A 17,282-nucleotide genomic window follows, 5' to 3' on the forward strand; every position below is an offset into this window, starting at 1 on the left:
AATGTCACTAGCTCTGAAAAGTATTTTAGAGAATTTTATCCTTTTATTAGATGATTTCTTAAAAACACCTTTTTGTAGCAGTATGGGTACAGTTGTACTGCACCCGCATTTGTAATTGGACCTAATCCACAATTTTTCTACATATTGAGTTTGTTTCTCTCAGTGCCTGAGTGGAGAAACTCACATGTTAGGAAGAATAACTTCACTCCTGTGCTCCAGTAATCTTGGTCTGACGGTACGTGAACAATCAAGGCCTGTACTGAGTCCTTGAGAGGTATCTGAGAAGCCCTCACAAATGCACAACACCCCTCCCAGCCTTCTCCTCACCATTCTGCTGTTAGTGTCTGTATGCAATGGTATTCTGGAAGATTTTTCTGATTGCTACACATGCTGGACAATGGTAATTAACTGTGACTTTGAGAAGACCAGGATTCTCATTAAGATTTGGGAAAAGCATGCCTAAATGCACAATTTTGGTATTGGTAAAATCTAGAAACTGAAATGTGAGGACATCTCTCAGGTCATTATTTTAAAGTTCATCAGGATTCTGTACCTGAAGAACCAAGACTGGAGCTGATATTTTGGGCTGTGCATTTCTCAGTATCTGCTATGGTACCTTTCTGATCTTCTCCCCATCTTGAGGTGCCTGCCCTTTCTCTTTCTGTTGTGGCAGAGCCCAAATGTTGTGACCTAACATTTTTCTCAATACAAAATATACATCAAGAAGACAAATAACATCTTCCTTGAGGTGTATGGCCCTCTTATGACTGGTGCAATTTTAATAGCCAACTTCCAGCCCATGAAGGCATCTAGAGAAAGGTCCATCTTCAGAAACATCACTCACCTGATCCTTGAAAGTCATTATAACAGAGACATACCACATGCAATGTTGGAGAATAACAAAAAAGTGGATATGTAAATGTTCACAGTTTTCTTGAAGGCGGTTAAGATGAATATCTGTGAAGCCAAGAAGTGACTGTGAGGTTGACTCATCAGTGCCAGCTCCTGAAATGGAAGTGTGCCAGGGCAGAATTCAACAGAAAAATGGTGTGCCATCTTCGTATGTAAGTGAATCATACATAAGGCTTGTCACTTTTTGAGAGTGATGATGAATCATTTGTGCCTAGAAAAGGTATGCTGCTTTGGAGCATTTTCTGAAGTTTGGAAGTTAGAATGGAAAGACAAAAGTTGAAACAGTCTTAATGATTTTGTAATGATTCCTATCTGAAGGCTGTAAAGGAGGAGTGTGATTAATGCACATGTGATTAATACAGCTAATACAGTATATAAGTATAGGGGAAACTATGATATGTTAAAGCAAAAAGGTAAATAGTATCTATTATTCCATAACAACTGTCATTCACTGAATCTTTGTGAAGCAGAAAGGTGTACCAAAGCTGTTACTTGTACTAAGCTGGCATAGTAGAGATTGTTTACAATTTGCTTTCTAGCACTCCAGAAAGCCAAGACACCCTACAGTGTTACGCTGGAAATTCCCTTCAAGGGCTCTCTGGTGCAGGATGGACAGATTGTGTTAATGATGGTTGATCCTTCACAGCTTGTTTACCAGGCATCAACACAACCTTATAAAAGCATTTAGAAAAATCTAAATTTAAAAATGACAGAAACATGACATGAAGTAAATCAAGCTACAGCACATATACTCAGTCTCTTACTTGTACTGCACACTGGTAGCCATTAACTGAAGGACCTGAATAATTCAAGAAGAACAACTGGTGATGCTGAAGCAGAAAGTTTTCAAAGCTTGGTACGTGAACTGGAAATCATATGCAACAAGTTTGTGGGGGTTATTCTGAGCAAAGCTAGACGTATTGCTAGTACCAGAAACATTTCTTTTACATTTTCTCCAAGTGTAGCGGAAGATTCCCAAATGCCTTATTACTTATAGGTAAAAAGAGAGGAAACAGAAGAGGAAACAAATTTCAAACTAACACTCAGATTGACTGAGGAATCGCAGGACTTACAGCCCATTTCACTGCTTCTTAGAATATGAGCCAACTTTTCAAACTTTTGTAGAAATCTTTTGGGGTTTTCAGCAGTACCTATTCAACACATGCTGGAATTGTGCATCTTCAGAACAATACATGAATGTTTGAGCTAACAGAAGAAATTATCCACTTGAAGATGATAAGCAATACCAGTTCTGGGAGGCCTTCTGTATTGTATGCTTTAGACTGTGAGGGATTTTCAGCAGTGGTTTATACAGTTCTTAGCATTTTTTGTATTTCGGCAGCCACAGTTGCCTCACTCACTGAACATTCACTCAGCAAATTCAAGATCATCAAAAATTTTTACACTGTACATTAGCTCAGGACAGATTGCATTGCATTGTTTTCTTGAGTACTGGAAGTGAACAAGCAAGATGAGTTGATTTTAGCAAAGTACTGCAATGCTTTACTATTAAGGGAAGGTATAAAGCAGCTTTTCAAGTTAAAATGCTAATGGTGAATGATAACGAAAACAAATTGATTACAGAATGTCTGTAGGAAACACTTTTTATACTGATTCTAATGCTATCTAATAAATCATTTTGGTCAAAACTGATATAAAAGGCTAGGTCAAAGATCAAATATAGGTCTTGGATGCTTCCTTTACTCAATCAGGGCAGTCAAAACAGCTCTCAATGATCATGATAGTAGATCACAAAAGTATATGGGATCATTAAAGTTCTCCCTTGCTGAAAAGCATTGTGAATGCATCTGATATTAAGATGAGGTGAACTTGGGGCCTATAACTTTGAAGTTTTGTGCCAAATGGAAAATATAGACAAATATAGTAAGAGACTGTAAAATCTACAAATGATTGTCAGAAAGAAATGAGGGAGGACTGACACAGGAAATAAATGACTTCTGATAGTTTTCATTAGTGGGGAGCTAGAATGTAGACAATGATGGAGAAGGAGGTATTGCATGCATATGCAACAGTGAAAATACAGGAGTTGCTCTGCAACCATGGGAAAGTTAAACTGCTTAGAAATAGAGACCAGAATAAGTATTATTAATACCTTCCCCCCCACCACCCTTGAAAATAAGATTTAAAGTACTTTTCCCATCCTTTGCCACTATCCTTTTCCCCCTTATGTTTTCCCAAGAATTTTGCCTTTTAACTGCCTGACTTAGACATGTTGGCTTCTGGACTGTGGAGAAAATGTAGTCTGTTGGGACATTTCGTCTGACCTCAGCCTGTTTCCACCTGTTGATCCCTTGAAAGTCACTTGGCCTTCCTACCTGTATTATCCGTGTGTGTACCCTGAACCTGAGGCTAGGAAGCATCAGACATACTGCTCATGCAGTGATTGCAGCATGGCACATGGCCCTCACTTATCATTTAAAAAAGCGAAGTGACCTACTGACTGCTTTGCTGGAAAGACTGAACAATGTTGGTCTAGCTGTAACATGTGATTATGTCTCTTTATAGCTCCTATTTAGCAATTGTCTGATTATTTTTCCCATTTCTATTTTCAATTTTTTGCTTCCAAAACCCAAAAGAAACACAATCTTACTTTTTTACTGAGAAATACTTGGTGCAAATGTTCCTCAACATGAGGATGAAGTTGCCATGATGACAAATAAAGTATCATCACCTGAGAATTAAGACTTGTGTGTTTGAACAGCAGCTTGCACATTCAAGCTATATCCAAGCTAAAGAACAGATACTGCCCTTTCTGTAACTGCCCATAAAGAAATGGCCTTTTCAGTAGATTGCCATATATATCTTAATATACCTTTTCAGAAAAAGACACTTATGTATGCCCTGGGCATAGAACTACTAGATACTTGCAACTCCATACTTGCTGGATAATAGGAGCTGGCAAAATGCTGATACTGGTTTGATCTGGTAAAGGAAATAACTTTTTTATAGAGGTAATTCAGGCAGTCTGAGGAAATTGTCCACTGTATTTACAGTTATTGAAATGACTGCCATGAACAACAGTTAGTAAAAATACCTGTCATCTACACAGCCCAGTGTCTACAACTGCTAACATTACTCAACTGAGGGAATTGGGGTAACTCCTAAAAATACAAAAAGCTCTTCGTTTGCTATGAACAGGCAGTATCTGGTTCCAGGCAGCTTGATCAGATTGTAATAAACATTCTAAACAGCTATGGTTAAAGCTCTGTGTTAAAAGCCTTGTTAACATGCACATGAATTTATTAGGGAGAAAGGAGGCAGGGGAGTGAGAAGGTGCATCTCTTCACTAGCACTGTCAGGTGTGGCACATACATCCTGGTTTTGACAGGGCAGTGGCTGCTGTAGCCCTCCTCATCCCTTCCCTTCCCACCTGTAGCGCAGCTGGGTCCAATGTGGACCTTTTGTTGTTTCTAATAATTTGTCAGGAGCTCACTATTAGCATTCAATTGCAAATCAGGGCAGAAGTATGTAAAGCCTACTTATAACATCTTAGGGATCCGTAAAAACTGTTCTGTAAAAATAGCGTTTTATCTACACTCAGGTAATTTCAAAGCTTTTCAAAAAGAGAAATGAGTTTTTTCCCACCTACATGCTGTTCACCTTTACCAGTCATTATACAGAATAAATATTACACTATACATTTAATATATCCAGTTTAACCCTTTCTGGAGTGAACATGACCTTTCTTAAAAAAAATCACTCTAAAACTGTGATCATTTGCCCAGATGTGCTGCCTCTTTCTTGTTTTTTTGAGGGAAAATTAGACAAACAAATATATCTCTGTGCCTCATTCCATGGTTCTCTGGAGTCCATATCTTTCCAAGACATAGGATTTGTTTGAAGATAAGGGGTATTCTCTGTACCATTTCTTCTTATCGCTCTTTTACAAGCATTTGGTTCATTTCTTTGTACCTCTGATCCATATTTGATGGTGGCTGGATTGCAGAAAGGTGACGCTGGAAAAAATGAGCTAAAAATTTAATTTGGGAGGTATAAAATACCCTTATGTCTGTATTTTTTCCACACAGATGCGGCTGTGACACAGCAGTTCTTTCTATTTATAGCTTCCCAGTTTTTGTGATATTGACATTTCTTCTAGTTACTTTGTAGAAATGCCTTATCAGAAGAAAAACTATGTTTTTCTCCTGGAAGCAGCATTTCTGATTGACTGAGCCACAACAGTAAGGTCCTTCATTTACTGCGCATTTTGCTCTGCACACTTTTCATTCCACCTGAATAGCGGTACCCTTGAAGGCAAAAAGAGAACATTCTCCTGGTAAGTTGCATTCCTTTGCTAGCTCACAGGCAACTGCAGTTTCCAAGTGGCTTCTGAAGGCATAGGCTGTTTGAAGCAGTAGATCCCATTTAAACATTCACCAGCATATGCTGTGTGGCAAAAGTAAAGAATCACAGAATGGTTAAATCTACTAGACAGGGAACTTGCATTAGAGTGAGAAAAAGACCACTGTCCTTTAACTTGGCCTACTACCTCACTCAAGAGCTTCCCTTAATTATCTCAGACCTTGCTTCCTGCTCCAAGTTGGAAAACCACATCCTCACTACAGACTTTTCCAGTTCTGAGCCTAGAAATTATATTTAGAGAACACAGTGACTGCAGTCAGGATTTGTAGCCCTGTCTGTAATAGAAGTACAGGAGACTATCATAAGACCTTGTTTTCAGTTGCTTATTTCTTTGCCAACTTTTAAGCATTCTGGTTAATATTCTCCATGACAGGCATCAGCCTCTTACATATTATTCTTATACTACAGCCAAAACAACTGTTCCATTTCTGAATCTGTGACTAGAGAAAAGACATTGTTTTTCATTGCTGGCAACTATTTCCCTGGCAACTGATGGTTTGGGACATTGCTGGGGATGGCAACAGAGCCACACACAGGAAAAACAAAGGCTAACTCAGAGCTGAACAGCTCCTTAGTCAGATAGCATCATCTATTCTGTGCAAAATATCATGGGTGATCTTGAAATTAAATACTATGTCATATACACAAGGGAGCTTAATGAAGGTTCTGTAGTCAACTAACTTAAAGCACTAAATGCTTTACTTTGAAAAAGTGTTTTTAATGTAACTGTGTGCAATATATAGTGTATTTTGATGCATATGGCACTTATTTAACTCATTATAAAATCCTCATTAATTCTTTAAAATACATATACTGAAGGTAGTAAATTCTTATTTATTTTAGACTTAAGAGAAACTTAACGACCTGGTTTTAAGAGGCACTAAGGACTTGCAGTTCTCAGTACTAGGAAAGAAACTATGAGCACTTAATGCCCATCAGCTTCTCTTGTTGTCTATAAAAAAGAATATATTTACATACATAAGAAACACAAGTTACTGGATACTTTTAACTGAATATGGATGTAGCCTAGAGCACTAGAGGAAATTACTCAGCTTGGAGATGAGTGAAAGTTTGCTTTGAAGCCTAATCTAAATCTCACAACTGAACCTTCTATGGAACTGGTTGAACAAAAATCTCAGTACAAGTATCTATTTATTTAGCTGAAGTTATCTTAGTGCACACAGAAATTATACAGCTTGTGATTGTCTCTACTTTTAGCTGTTCAACTGCAGAAGGCCTTGGCCTGCAAGGTAAAAAGCGTGCTGAAGTCTTAGCAACTAGCTAACAGGTTTATACTTCCACTCCATAACATACATCAAAGGAAATATTAGAAACTTGTAACAATTTTTTAAAATATTTTTACTGTATCGTGTTGTCAGAAAAGTTAAAAAATGCAAATAATCAATTTAAATCTTATATATCCAGGATTTGTGCGGACCACCCAAGTCAGTAACTTCAGATCTTTGTAACTTTGGTTGAAAACTAGTTAGGTTCATTGTTCACAGCACATACATCTTATCTCTAGGAGTCCTTGGTAATCAGAAATGCAATGATGTCAGAAGCCCGGAATGCTACCCATCAATGATGATTAATATTCTTCCACTGATGACGGCACTATTAATCTCAGAGGAACTAGCACAGGTTACAACCTTCCTACAAGCTGTGCTTTGCTACTTCTTAGCAATTTCCAGATTAAGTTTTTTAGATTAAAATATCTAACCATAATCTACTGGATCTTAAAACCTTGACATTTTTTCCAGTGGATCAAGATTATTTACTCCTCCTTTTTAGAGAATACAGCTCAACATTCCACATCAAGACTAACATCTTTTTTCCTTAAACATGAACCTAAAATCCCCTCTCAGTGTTTGCTTTTCTGTGATGACAGAGGCTAGTAGTTAGGCAAGTGATTTTCTGCTTGAGGCAATGCAAGTCCTTGTCAGTGAAATATTCTAAAGGGACCTTCTCACAGCCAGACTCCACTGACTGGTTCACAGATCCTCACTAATGCAAGGCCAACTGTACTCCTTTGATCATAAGCATACATTGCATGCAACTGCGAAAAAAACCCTCAAAACTTTCAGTGAATGTTAGGGTTAGCACTTGTTATTTAAATAGCTGCTGCATACGGCTGGGGCAGTGAGTGTATAGTCATATGCTGCTACTTCAGCAGCTCTTCTGAGGGACCACTGATCTTGCCTCATACCTGAGTGCTTCTGTCATGTGTCTTCCTGGAAGGCACTATCACTTTTTTAAACTTTATGCACTCCTTTCTTCCTCCTAAGTGAGTTTAGTCAACTTTTTATTCCTACAGCTGGAAATCTAATACTTGCCCACAGATTAGGAAGGCAAAAGTCCTGTTAACTCTTTTCAGAAAATGATGACAGTATTTAAGGTAAATATTTAAGAGAGGGGAATGTAATGAGAAAGCTTAGGGCACTTCTTCTCACTCTTGACTCGTTTCTTGTGCTATGAATATCAACATAAAATGAGCTGCTGCTTGTGCCAGTGTGTACAGCCTAGTCTATCAAAGGCCTATTTTAATCATCCATAATTCATGGACAATTGACCAGACAGAGCATAATGTGACATGGATTCTTGTGTGAATGCTACTTAGAAATACTTCAATCTGTGTATTATTTACTCGATCAACTAAATTGGCTCTTTATTATCACTCTGATCAGTTGAGTCTATATTACTGGTGGCATAATACATGACCAATAGCATCCAAATATGCCTGAAGTATATCTAAAATATTTTACCATGCATATAAAGTAACTATTTTTCAAAAATAATGAATTTGGGCCTGAACCATTGAACAGCCATTAGAGGAGGAAAACTCACAAACCAAAGGGCCACTCAGTGAATTAGTGTCTCCTGCTTCTCTTAGGGAACAGGCCCCCTGAAATCCAATGCAGACTGAGAATCTGTTGGAAAAGTCAGCCTGGCCATGCTCTGTCACTGACCGAACATCTGCATCAGGAATTATTCTGATCTCGGTTATCTTGCACTGTTCTGCCCTCATACTGTCAAGTTGAGGGTAGTAGCAACCATTGGCTCAAAATCAGCTTTGTAGCAATTTCTTACAGATGTGACAGCATACTCTGCAGATCTGTACTTCTTATGGCTTTGCACATCCTCGAAGATCAGTGAACATTTCAGACAAACAGTGCAAGGTTTGGAAGAGCTTCTCTGGACACAGAAATGGAGATAATGGATTTGTGTTGGCCTGCTCTCCTTTTGCTCATTTTGGGGTCTGTTTTCTTGGCTGTCCTTCCCTCTATGAAAGGGAAAGAGAATATCGTGCCTTTGGATATTTTCATTTTTCATAATAAAGATCTAAAGATACTTTATTCTTTATACTAACTCCTGCCATGTAAAAGGTGAGTTAATCGAGTATATCTGATTTTAAATCAATGTAACAGAAGATCCATCCTCTCTCAAAAATATTCTCATTCAAAACATTTCAAGCAGTATTTTCACTTTGAAATTCCTTTCTGGAGAGTCAGGGCTAAGCTGAACATATATACCTAATTTATAAACACCTATGACCCTGATAGAGGAACAATCTCAACCACATTGAACTTAAAGTGCAGGAGGTACATGTTAGTGGGAAATTCCTGGTAGCTAAGTGACCGGAAGCGTATTGTATAGAAACATGTTTTTGAAATAGTTCTCTGAAAGCCACAAGAGGAGAGAGAAACAAGACTGTAAAATACCCTAAAGCATTCATGTCATAAGACTGTGCACATAAACTCACGGAATCATTTCTCTTGCAGCCACTCACCCTGTCTGGAAGCTCTTTAGGGCAAGAGCTCTCTTATATATATTTGAACATCATCTAGCATACCGGGAATAGTTGTCCCCTTCCTGTTATTCTTTTTCCATGACTTGAATATTTGTAGTTTTTCATTAAAAATATATATATATATCCTTATTCTTACACTGTTGAAAGAAGGATGTACAGGAATTCATTGAATCATTGGACTTCATTGTTCAACTTCATCAATGACCTGGATGAAGGGACAGAGTGCACCCTCAGCAAGTTTGCTGATGATACCAAACTGGGAGGAGTGGCTGATACGCCAGAAGGCTGTGCTGCCATTCAGAGGGACCTCAACAGGCTGGAGAGGTGGGCGGAGAGGAACCTCACGAAGTTCAACAAAGACAAGTGCAGGGTCCTGCACCTAGGGAGGAATAACCCCATGCAGCAGCAGTACAGGCTGGGGTCTGACCTGCTGGAAAGCAGCTCTGTGGAGAAGGACCTGGGAGTGCTGGTGGACAAGAAGTTAAGCATGAGCCAGCAATTTGTCCTTGTGGCCAAGAAGGCTAAAGGTATCCCAGGGTGCATTAGCAAGAGTGTCCAGCAGGTGTGTGGACCTGTGCCAGCAGGTCAAAGGAGGTGATCCTCCCCCTCTACTCAGCTCTGGTGAGGCCACATCTGCAGTACTGTGTCCAGTTCTGGACTCCCCAGTACAAGAGGGATGTGGCACTACTGGAGCAAGTCCAGCAAAGGGCTACAAAGATGATTAGGGGACTGGAGCATCTCTCTTATGAGGAAAGACTGGGAGAGCTGGGCCTGTTTAGCCTGGAGAGGAGAAGACTGAGTGGGGAGACCTTACCAATGTGTACAAGTATCTGAAGGGAGGGTGTCAAGAGGACGGGACCAGACTCTTCAGTGGTGCCCAGCGACAGGACGCGAGGCAACGGGCACAAACTGAAACACAGACACTTCCATCTGAACATGAGGAAATACTTTTTCACTGTGAGGGTGACAGAGCACTGGAACAGGTTGCCCAGAGAGGTGGTGGAGTCTCCTTCTCTGGAGATATTCAAAACCCGCCTGGATGTGATCCTGTGCAATGTGCTCTAGGTGACCCTGGGTGAGCAGGGGGGCTGGACTTAGGAGCTCTCCAGAGGTCCCTTCCAACCTCGACCATTCTGCGATTCTGTGATTCAAGAGGCCACCTAGTCCAACCTCCTGCTCAAAGCAGGATCAAAACTGAATTCAGACCAGGCTGCTTATGGTATACTTCCAGTGAAGTCTCCAGGGACAGAGATTCTACAGCTTGAGCAACCTGTTCCAATGCTTAATTATCCTCAAAGGTTTGGGGGTTTTTTTTGGTCTTACATCCAGTGACAACCACCTGTATTTCAATTTATAAACATCATTACATTATCTCATTCTCCTGTCATGTATCCCAATAAAATACCTGTTTTTGTCTTTTCAGCAAGCCCCTCATAGGTACTGAGGGGGCTGCTGTTAGGTCCTCCAAAGCCTTCACTGCTCCAGGCTGAACAAGCCCCCATCCCTCAGCTTTTCCTCACAGGGCAAGTGCTCCATCCCCTGACCACCCTGGTGGCCCTCCACTGCAATCCTTCCAATTTATACATCCTTTTTGTATTTGGAGGCCCCCAAACTGGACACATTATTCCAGACATGGTGTGTGAGTGCCAAAAAAAGAGAATAATAACTTCCCTTGATCTATTGGCTACAATCTCGCTGATACAGCCCAGGATGCCATTAGCCTTGCTTGCTGCCAGGGTGCATTGGTGGACACTGGGCTGAATGTGAGCCAGCAAGACCCCCAGGTCCTTTTCAGCAGAGCTGCTCCCCAGCTACTCAGTTCCCAGCCTGTAGCAATGCAGCGGTTAGTTCACCCCAGGTGCAGGACTTGGCATTTTGCATTTACTGAATTCATGATTTTCTGGTTGGCCCATTCCTCCAGCCTGTCTAGGTCCCTCTGCATGGTGGCGTTCCCTGGAACATATCGACCAGCCTTCCCAATTTGGTGTCATCTGCAAACTTGCAACAGTGCACTCCATTGCCTCCTTCAGGTCTTTGATAAAGATGTTAAGTAGGATGGGCCCCAGGACAGACCCCTGAAGAACTCTGCTTGTAATCGGCCTCAAGGTAAAATATGAGCCATTAACTGCTATATTTTGAGCCTTATGATTCAGCCAGTTTTTCACATATCTGGTGGTCCACCCAAATAGGTTGTTATGTCCAAAATTGGATAAAAGAATGCTGCAGGAGGCTATGTCAAAAACCTTCCTGAAGTCAAGGTAGAAGATATCCACCGCTCTCCCTTCTTCCACAGATCCAGTTATTTCACCCCAAAAGACAATCAGATCGGTCAGGCATTATTTATCCTTAGTAGATCCATGCTGGCTATTCTCAGATTCAAACTTCTCTTTCATATGTGCAGAAATGGCTTCCAAGAGGACCTGCTCCATGATTTTCTCAGGAACTGAAGTGATTCTAACCAGCCTGTTAGTCCTCAGATAGTCCTTCTTTCCCTGTTTGAAGATGGGTGTAACATCTGCCTTTCTCTAGTCACTGGGGATATGCCCAGTCTCTACAACCTTTCAAAGACCTCACAGTGATGATAGCCAGCTCTCTCCACACCCTCAAATGTACCCCATCCAGTCCCATGGACTTGTATAAGTCAAGATTCTTAAGAGATCCCTGACTTGATCCTCTTCCACTACTGGTAGATCCTGTCCTCCTTGAAGCCAGAAGACCTTGTTGATGAAGACTGAGGCAAAGTCAGTGCTGAGTACCTTGGTCTAATCCACACCTGCATTCACTAAATCATCAGTCCCATTCAGCAGCAGGCCTTTTGTATATTCCTTGCTTATTTTCTCTCTGCCATGGTGGTAAAGGTTCTTCTTGTTATCCTTCCTTGTTGCACCCACCGTTCCCAGTTTTAATTTTAGATGAGCTATAGCTTTCCTAAGACCATCCCTGCATGCCTAGGCAATGTTCTATACTCCCCCTTTGTAACCTGTCCTCACATCCCCCTCTTGGAAGGTGGAATGCCCTTACTGCATGGAGCTCAATTGTAAGTTCCCTGTTCATCTAAGACAGTCTCCCAACATCTCTGTTCATTTTCCTGTGCATCGTGGTGGATGGTTCTCGTGCATGGAGGAGGTTGCCCTTAAACATCTTCCAAGGTCTATTACAAGTTGTAGCGGTCTAAGGACTGGATAAGCTTTGAGGGTCTCTCTGCAACATCTCAGCTCCAGGCCCCTGGCAAGAAAGAAACTTCCTTTGACAGCATGTCTGTTTAGCAGATGGGTACCTCTGTCCCCTGCAGAAAGACACCTCCAACCACTGTCACCTGTCACTTCCTCTTGGTGCTATTGCACAGCTTAGGCCCAGCTGACTCTGAAGCCTGCCTCAGTGGAGCTTCTTCACCTTCACTAGCTATTAGGGCACTGACCGATTCTCTAAATACAGATCTGACGGTGGAGAGGAAACCTCTCTCCTGCTGCCAGGAGTCACAATCCAGCCTCTCCCTTCCTGGAAGTTTCATTCCCCACTTATTCCAGCATAACCCCTAGCTGTCCCTCCTTCCCTGCACTGTGCAGCTTGAGCTCTTTCCTCTGCAGAACCCTGTCACTCTCCTTTTCATCTTCTCTGGCAGCACACAGTGTGTGCATCTCTTCCCCGGCTTCTTGATCTGCCATCTCAGCCAGCTGGGGACACCATCATCCCCAAGGAGAGGCACCAGGCATCACCTGCAGCCTGAAACCTGGGCAGCAGCATCCTCCTTCCACGGTTCCATCTGGGTCATGACTTCTGGTTTCCCAAGGCTGATTTCTCCAGCCAAGGATGAGAACTGAGCCCTGTAGCCCATAACCACCAGTGGTGTGGCATGCTATCTGGAGCCATTTCTGGCTCCCTCCACATGAACTCCCAAGCCTCTGTTTGCTGTATTCCCACTTGTTAGCTAAACAGGTGTCCCCCACCCAATTTCTTACTTATCAGCAGGCAGCTAAAGACTAAAGGTGTGGATCTTTTTTAATCAAGAACCAGACTATCAGGAAACAGCTAATAATCAAGAACCCATCAATTAACAAACAGCTAAAGAAGCTGTTCACTACAGATGGACCTAGAAGCTGCCGGAAGTAACTACAATTCTCACAAGGAAATCCATTTTCTTATAATTGCTGTCAGGATAAAGTAGTTTCATTATGCCTGAGCAAGAACTGAGTTCCCAGTTCAAATGTAGCAATAGGAAAGATAGATTTGGGAGTAATGTTATTTTTATTTTAGCTATGAAGATGGTGAACTCAGGAGTAATTGCCGTATCATGTGTGCTCAGCTTTTGCTCCTCCAGAACAGTGACCAGTATGACTAGAAAAACATCACATGATGAAATACTTTAGTGAAATTTATAACTGGCTTCTTCAGCAAAGTGCAGCTTGACCTTACACTAACCTTGAAATTTTGTGAACAGGAGCAAACAGTCATTAAACAGCTTGCATAATATTGAAGTAGCAAATATTACCATGAAATACAGTTGAAGTATAAGGATTATGAATACAATCACATATTTTTAGTTTTGTCAAAGGTAAATGGGAGATAGTTTTTTTGGCTTTCCACAGAGGTGACAGAAGTCTTTAGGGAAAAGAACAGCAATCTTCCTAACATACTTACCACTGGCTAAAGATTTTGGAAAAGATAAGCCGTATTTGAATGCCAGGTTTCCAAAGATGTGAGTATATGTGTGTGCAAATACTAAGTTGTATGTATGGATTTATTTTTGCACATTAATATCTAGTAACATATATGCTGGTCTAAAACTGTTGTGCATGCAGTCTTCCCAAAACCTGAGAAGACAGAGATATTCTGACTAGCCATGGATTCAAGCTTGTGTCTATGCAGGCCATAGGCACTAGACAGCAGCACCCCTGAAAATCAGGTTCAATGAGTCTGAGGTGCTTGAAAGACTAGTGAGTAAATATTATATCACATTGTGATTCTTCAGTAATCTCATATAAACCCAGTGACATTACATCAATGTAAAACTGCAGTGATGCAGTAGCTAATTAAGGCATTTGAATGATTAAGCTGTATTTATAGATCTTCTAACTCACAGAGATCATACCTGGCAGATCAATGCCAATGTTAAATAAGTCATTAGCCGCTGCAAAGATTGCCCACAAGGTGATTGAATTGTGATGGTAGAACATTTTAATGAGCTGAATACTTAACCTATGGGAACAGGACCAGCAACAATTCACTAAGATGGGGAAACTCAGCATGTCTGAAAAAAATCACAGTCTCTCTGGGCCTTGATTCCTCAATCAATAAAAGGGAAACAATAATTCTATAATAGACACGAATCTCTGAAGCTATGTTAAATGATAACACATATAGAATGTGTTATAGCAAATATAGTTTATTGTCACATTATTACACCAAGGATTTGTTTTACAATTATTCTCACCTTACAACTATATTAAACTGAATATTAGAAAATCAAAAGAATTATGTTTCCATTAGAATGAATCTGCCCCAAGCCCAAAAGCTGCTGGGGAATTTTTTTGGTGCTTGGTGGAGTTTTTTAGGGATTTCAGAACATGCTGTCCCTATCTATCTGTTTTAGAGACAACAAAACAAAATTCTTTATTCTCTGTTTTGCATCAGGGGTAGGTGAAAACTCTCTGTGACATGAACTGACATATGTGGCCTTTATTCTTATGAAAAGCAAATCCAACTCTCTGAAAAAAGATGTTGACATCTGCCGCCCCAGGACAAAATCACCAGTGGGAATGTTTTACTAATATATTTTAAACCTAACTGGAGGGACCTGCTCCAGACCATCAATTCAAGCATATTCATCATCTGTTTGCTGCAGCAGACCTCTAATTATAGAGCTGGGACCATTGTCTCACTTCACACAGGGCCTGTAACGTCTATTAGAGGATGGCACCAAGCATAAATTCCGTAGCATGGATTAGCTTTGACCAGGTGTTCAAATTTCTTATTCTATTCCCTAGAGCTATCATGTTACCAAAATCTGGCTTTTGTAATTTTCAATAACTGCCTGATTTTCCCTGAATTTTCTATAATCTGGTTTATTGAGAAAAAAGCTTAGGTAGCCATTCATTCTTGGATTGAGAATTCAACATGATTGTCCTGTGAGTGTATGCCTGGGGGGAAGCAAAAATAGGGTTGTTACCTGGAAAGATGAAGTGATTGAATTCAGAGCCTGAGGCCACAAATTTCTTTTTTTTGACTGCTAATGTGTAGAACTAACTGAAAGCCAACTTGTGAACTAATACATGCTTTTTTTCCTTTTCTATAAAATCTAACATTACACATTCTAATCAAGAGATTTATTTCTTCAGTAGCAAGAAGAATGTCACCAGTCTAAACCTACAGTCTGGAGCATGATCAAATGAGCTACTACTCACAAGACGATACGAAGCAATATTTTGAAATTTTATTTAATGTACTTCTTAATGCCATGGATGTGCATTAAGGGCACATTGCTGAAGCCCTTCAAACACTGTTCAGGATTCTAGCACTGATGGTACATAGTTGAAGAAGTTCACTGAACCAAAGAGAAATGTGTGGGTGTTCTCACCATGTACAGTGCTCAGAAATGTGTATTGATAAAATATATATATATACTGTATATCAAGACAGTCTATATACAAGAGGAGATACAGTGACAGCATCAAGACAGTACTGTCTTGATGCTGTCACTGTATCTCCTCTTGTATATAGACTGTCTTGATGCTGTCACTGTAACTCCTCTTGTTTACAGTTGGACTTCTGTAAGCATTAGGCTAGAGACACTCAAGGTCAGGTCATTCAAGGACCATTGAATTCTACAGTGTTATCATTTACAGACAGTACTTTTGCAATACTAATAAGTAATGGAGCCTCCAAGCTCCTGCTAGTGATAACCTTACGGAAAATGAGGACTTGTCACATATGAAAAAAATTCATCATAGGTCTTCTATGATTAACTATGTTGTTCAGACAGTGAATGTCTCTGAATTGTAAAAAAGGATGGCCACATCATAACTATGATCCCGCTTTGCCAAACTTCAGCAGATCTTTCGTGGTGAAGTGCTGTGCTTGGGAGTCTTGTATGAGTCTTGATTTGACAGTGGGCAGTGCTCTACTGTGGCACTTAGCAACACAGTAGAAGGTCTTCTATGAGAAAGCCTACATAAATAGGTGTCATTGTGTAAAGCCCCCTGTATAAACCATCATAGATTTAATGAGTAATAATAGCTCAGACCTGGGCCAATCCAGAACATTAAGTGACTTGAACAAGAAACTACCAAAGGTAAAGAAACCCTTATCAATGAAAAGCTTTCTCTCATGTTTTGTTGCTTTCTAAGAAATGTTGCAAAGAAAAGAAAAAATCCTGTATTTGTTGGTCTAAATGAGCTGAGAATTAGTGGAGCAAAATTTAGCTGATTAAAGACTAGTTATTGTTTTACTTTGGATTTGGATTTGGAAAACCTTTAGACCTTTGATTTCAGGGAGCTCAATTTATCATGTCTAAAGACACAGGAGAACTGGGGATTCATTTAAAATAGAAACTGGCTACTTTTTTAGGTATGTCTTAAACTTTACCTCATTACCGGGGCGCTCTGCCAATAGAAAAGGTTTTTTTTGTTTTGGTTTGTCCTGGTCTGCTAGAGCTTGCCACAGTGATAGGCTAGCCCAGAAATTAGCAATAGTACCTACAAAAGAAATGAGTGATGAGCCAGGGATAGTTCAGTCATGAAATCTGTGTGTGCCAATGTATTCCCACGCCATTTAAAAAATATCCATCCATTATGGAGCTAGTGGACTTACAAGCTAGCTGAGAGGTAGCATTTTTATGTCAGCAATTATGAGTATTATGAACCAGTGACTGTGAGCACACAGCAGATTATAGGTAGGAAGCGCCACTGGAAGTATGGAGTTGTTCTGAAATACCCAGCTTTTCTTTTCTAAATGCTGAATTGAAAAACTGAGGAGTCTTTATCCCTTAAAAAAAAAAATTCAACAAAACCAGCATTTTTGTTTCTGTTTGCTTTTATCTAAAACCAGAAATATCAAATACAAATTTTTTCAAAAGTATGAACTTTCTTCATTGCCCTCAGTACAGTTCTCTTTTATGATCATGGCAGCTGTTCTACCATCACTATGGAGAAGTTTCATCTAGTCCAGGAGATGATTTTAATCT

This window comes from Apteryx mantelli, chromosome 2 (assembly GCF_036417845.1).
Source record: "Apteryx mantelli isolate bAptMan1 chromosome 2, bAptMan1.hap1, whole genome shotgun sequence".
NCBI classification, from domain to species: domain Eukaryota; kingdom Metazoa; phylum Chordata; class Aves; order Apterygiformes; family Apterygidae; genus Apteryx; species Apteryx mantelli.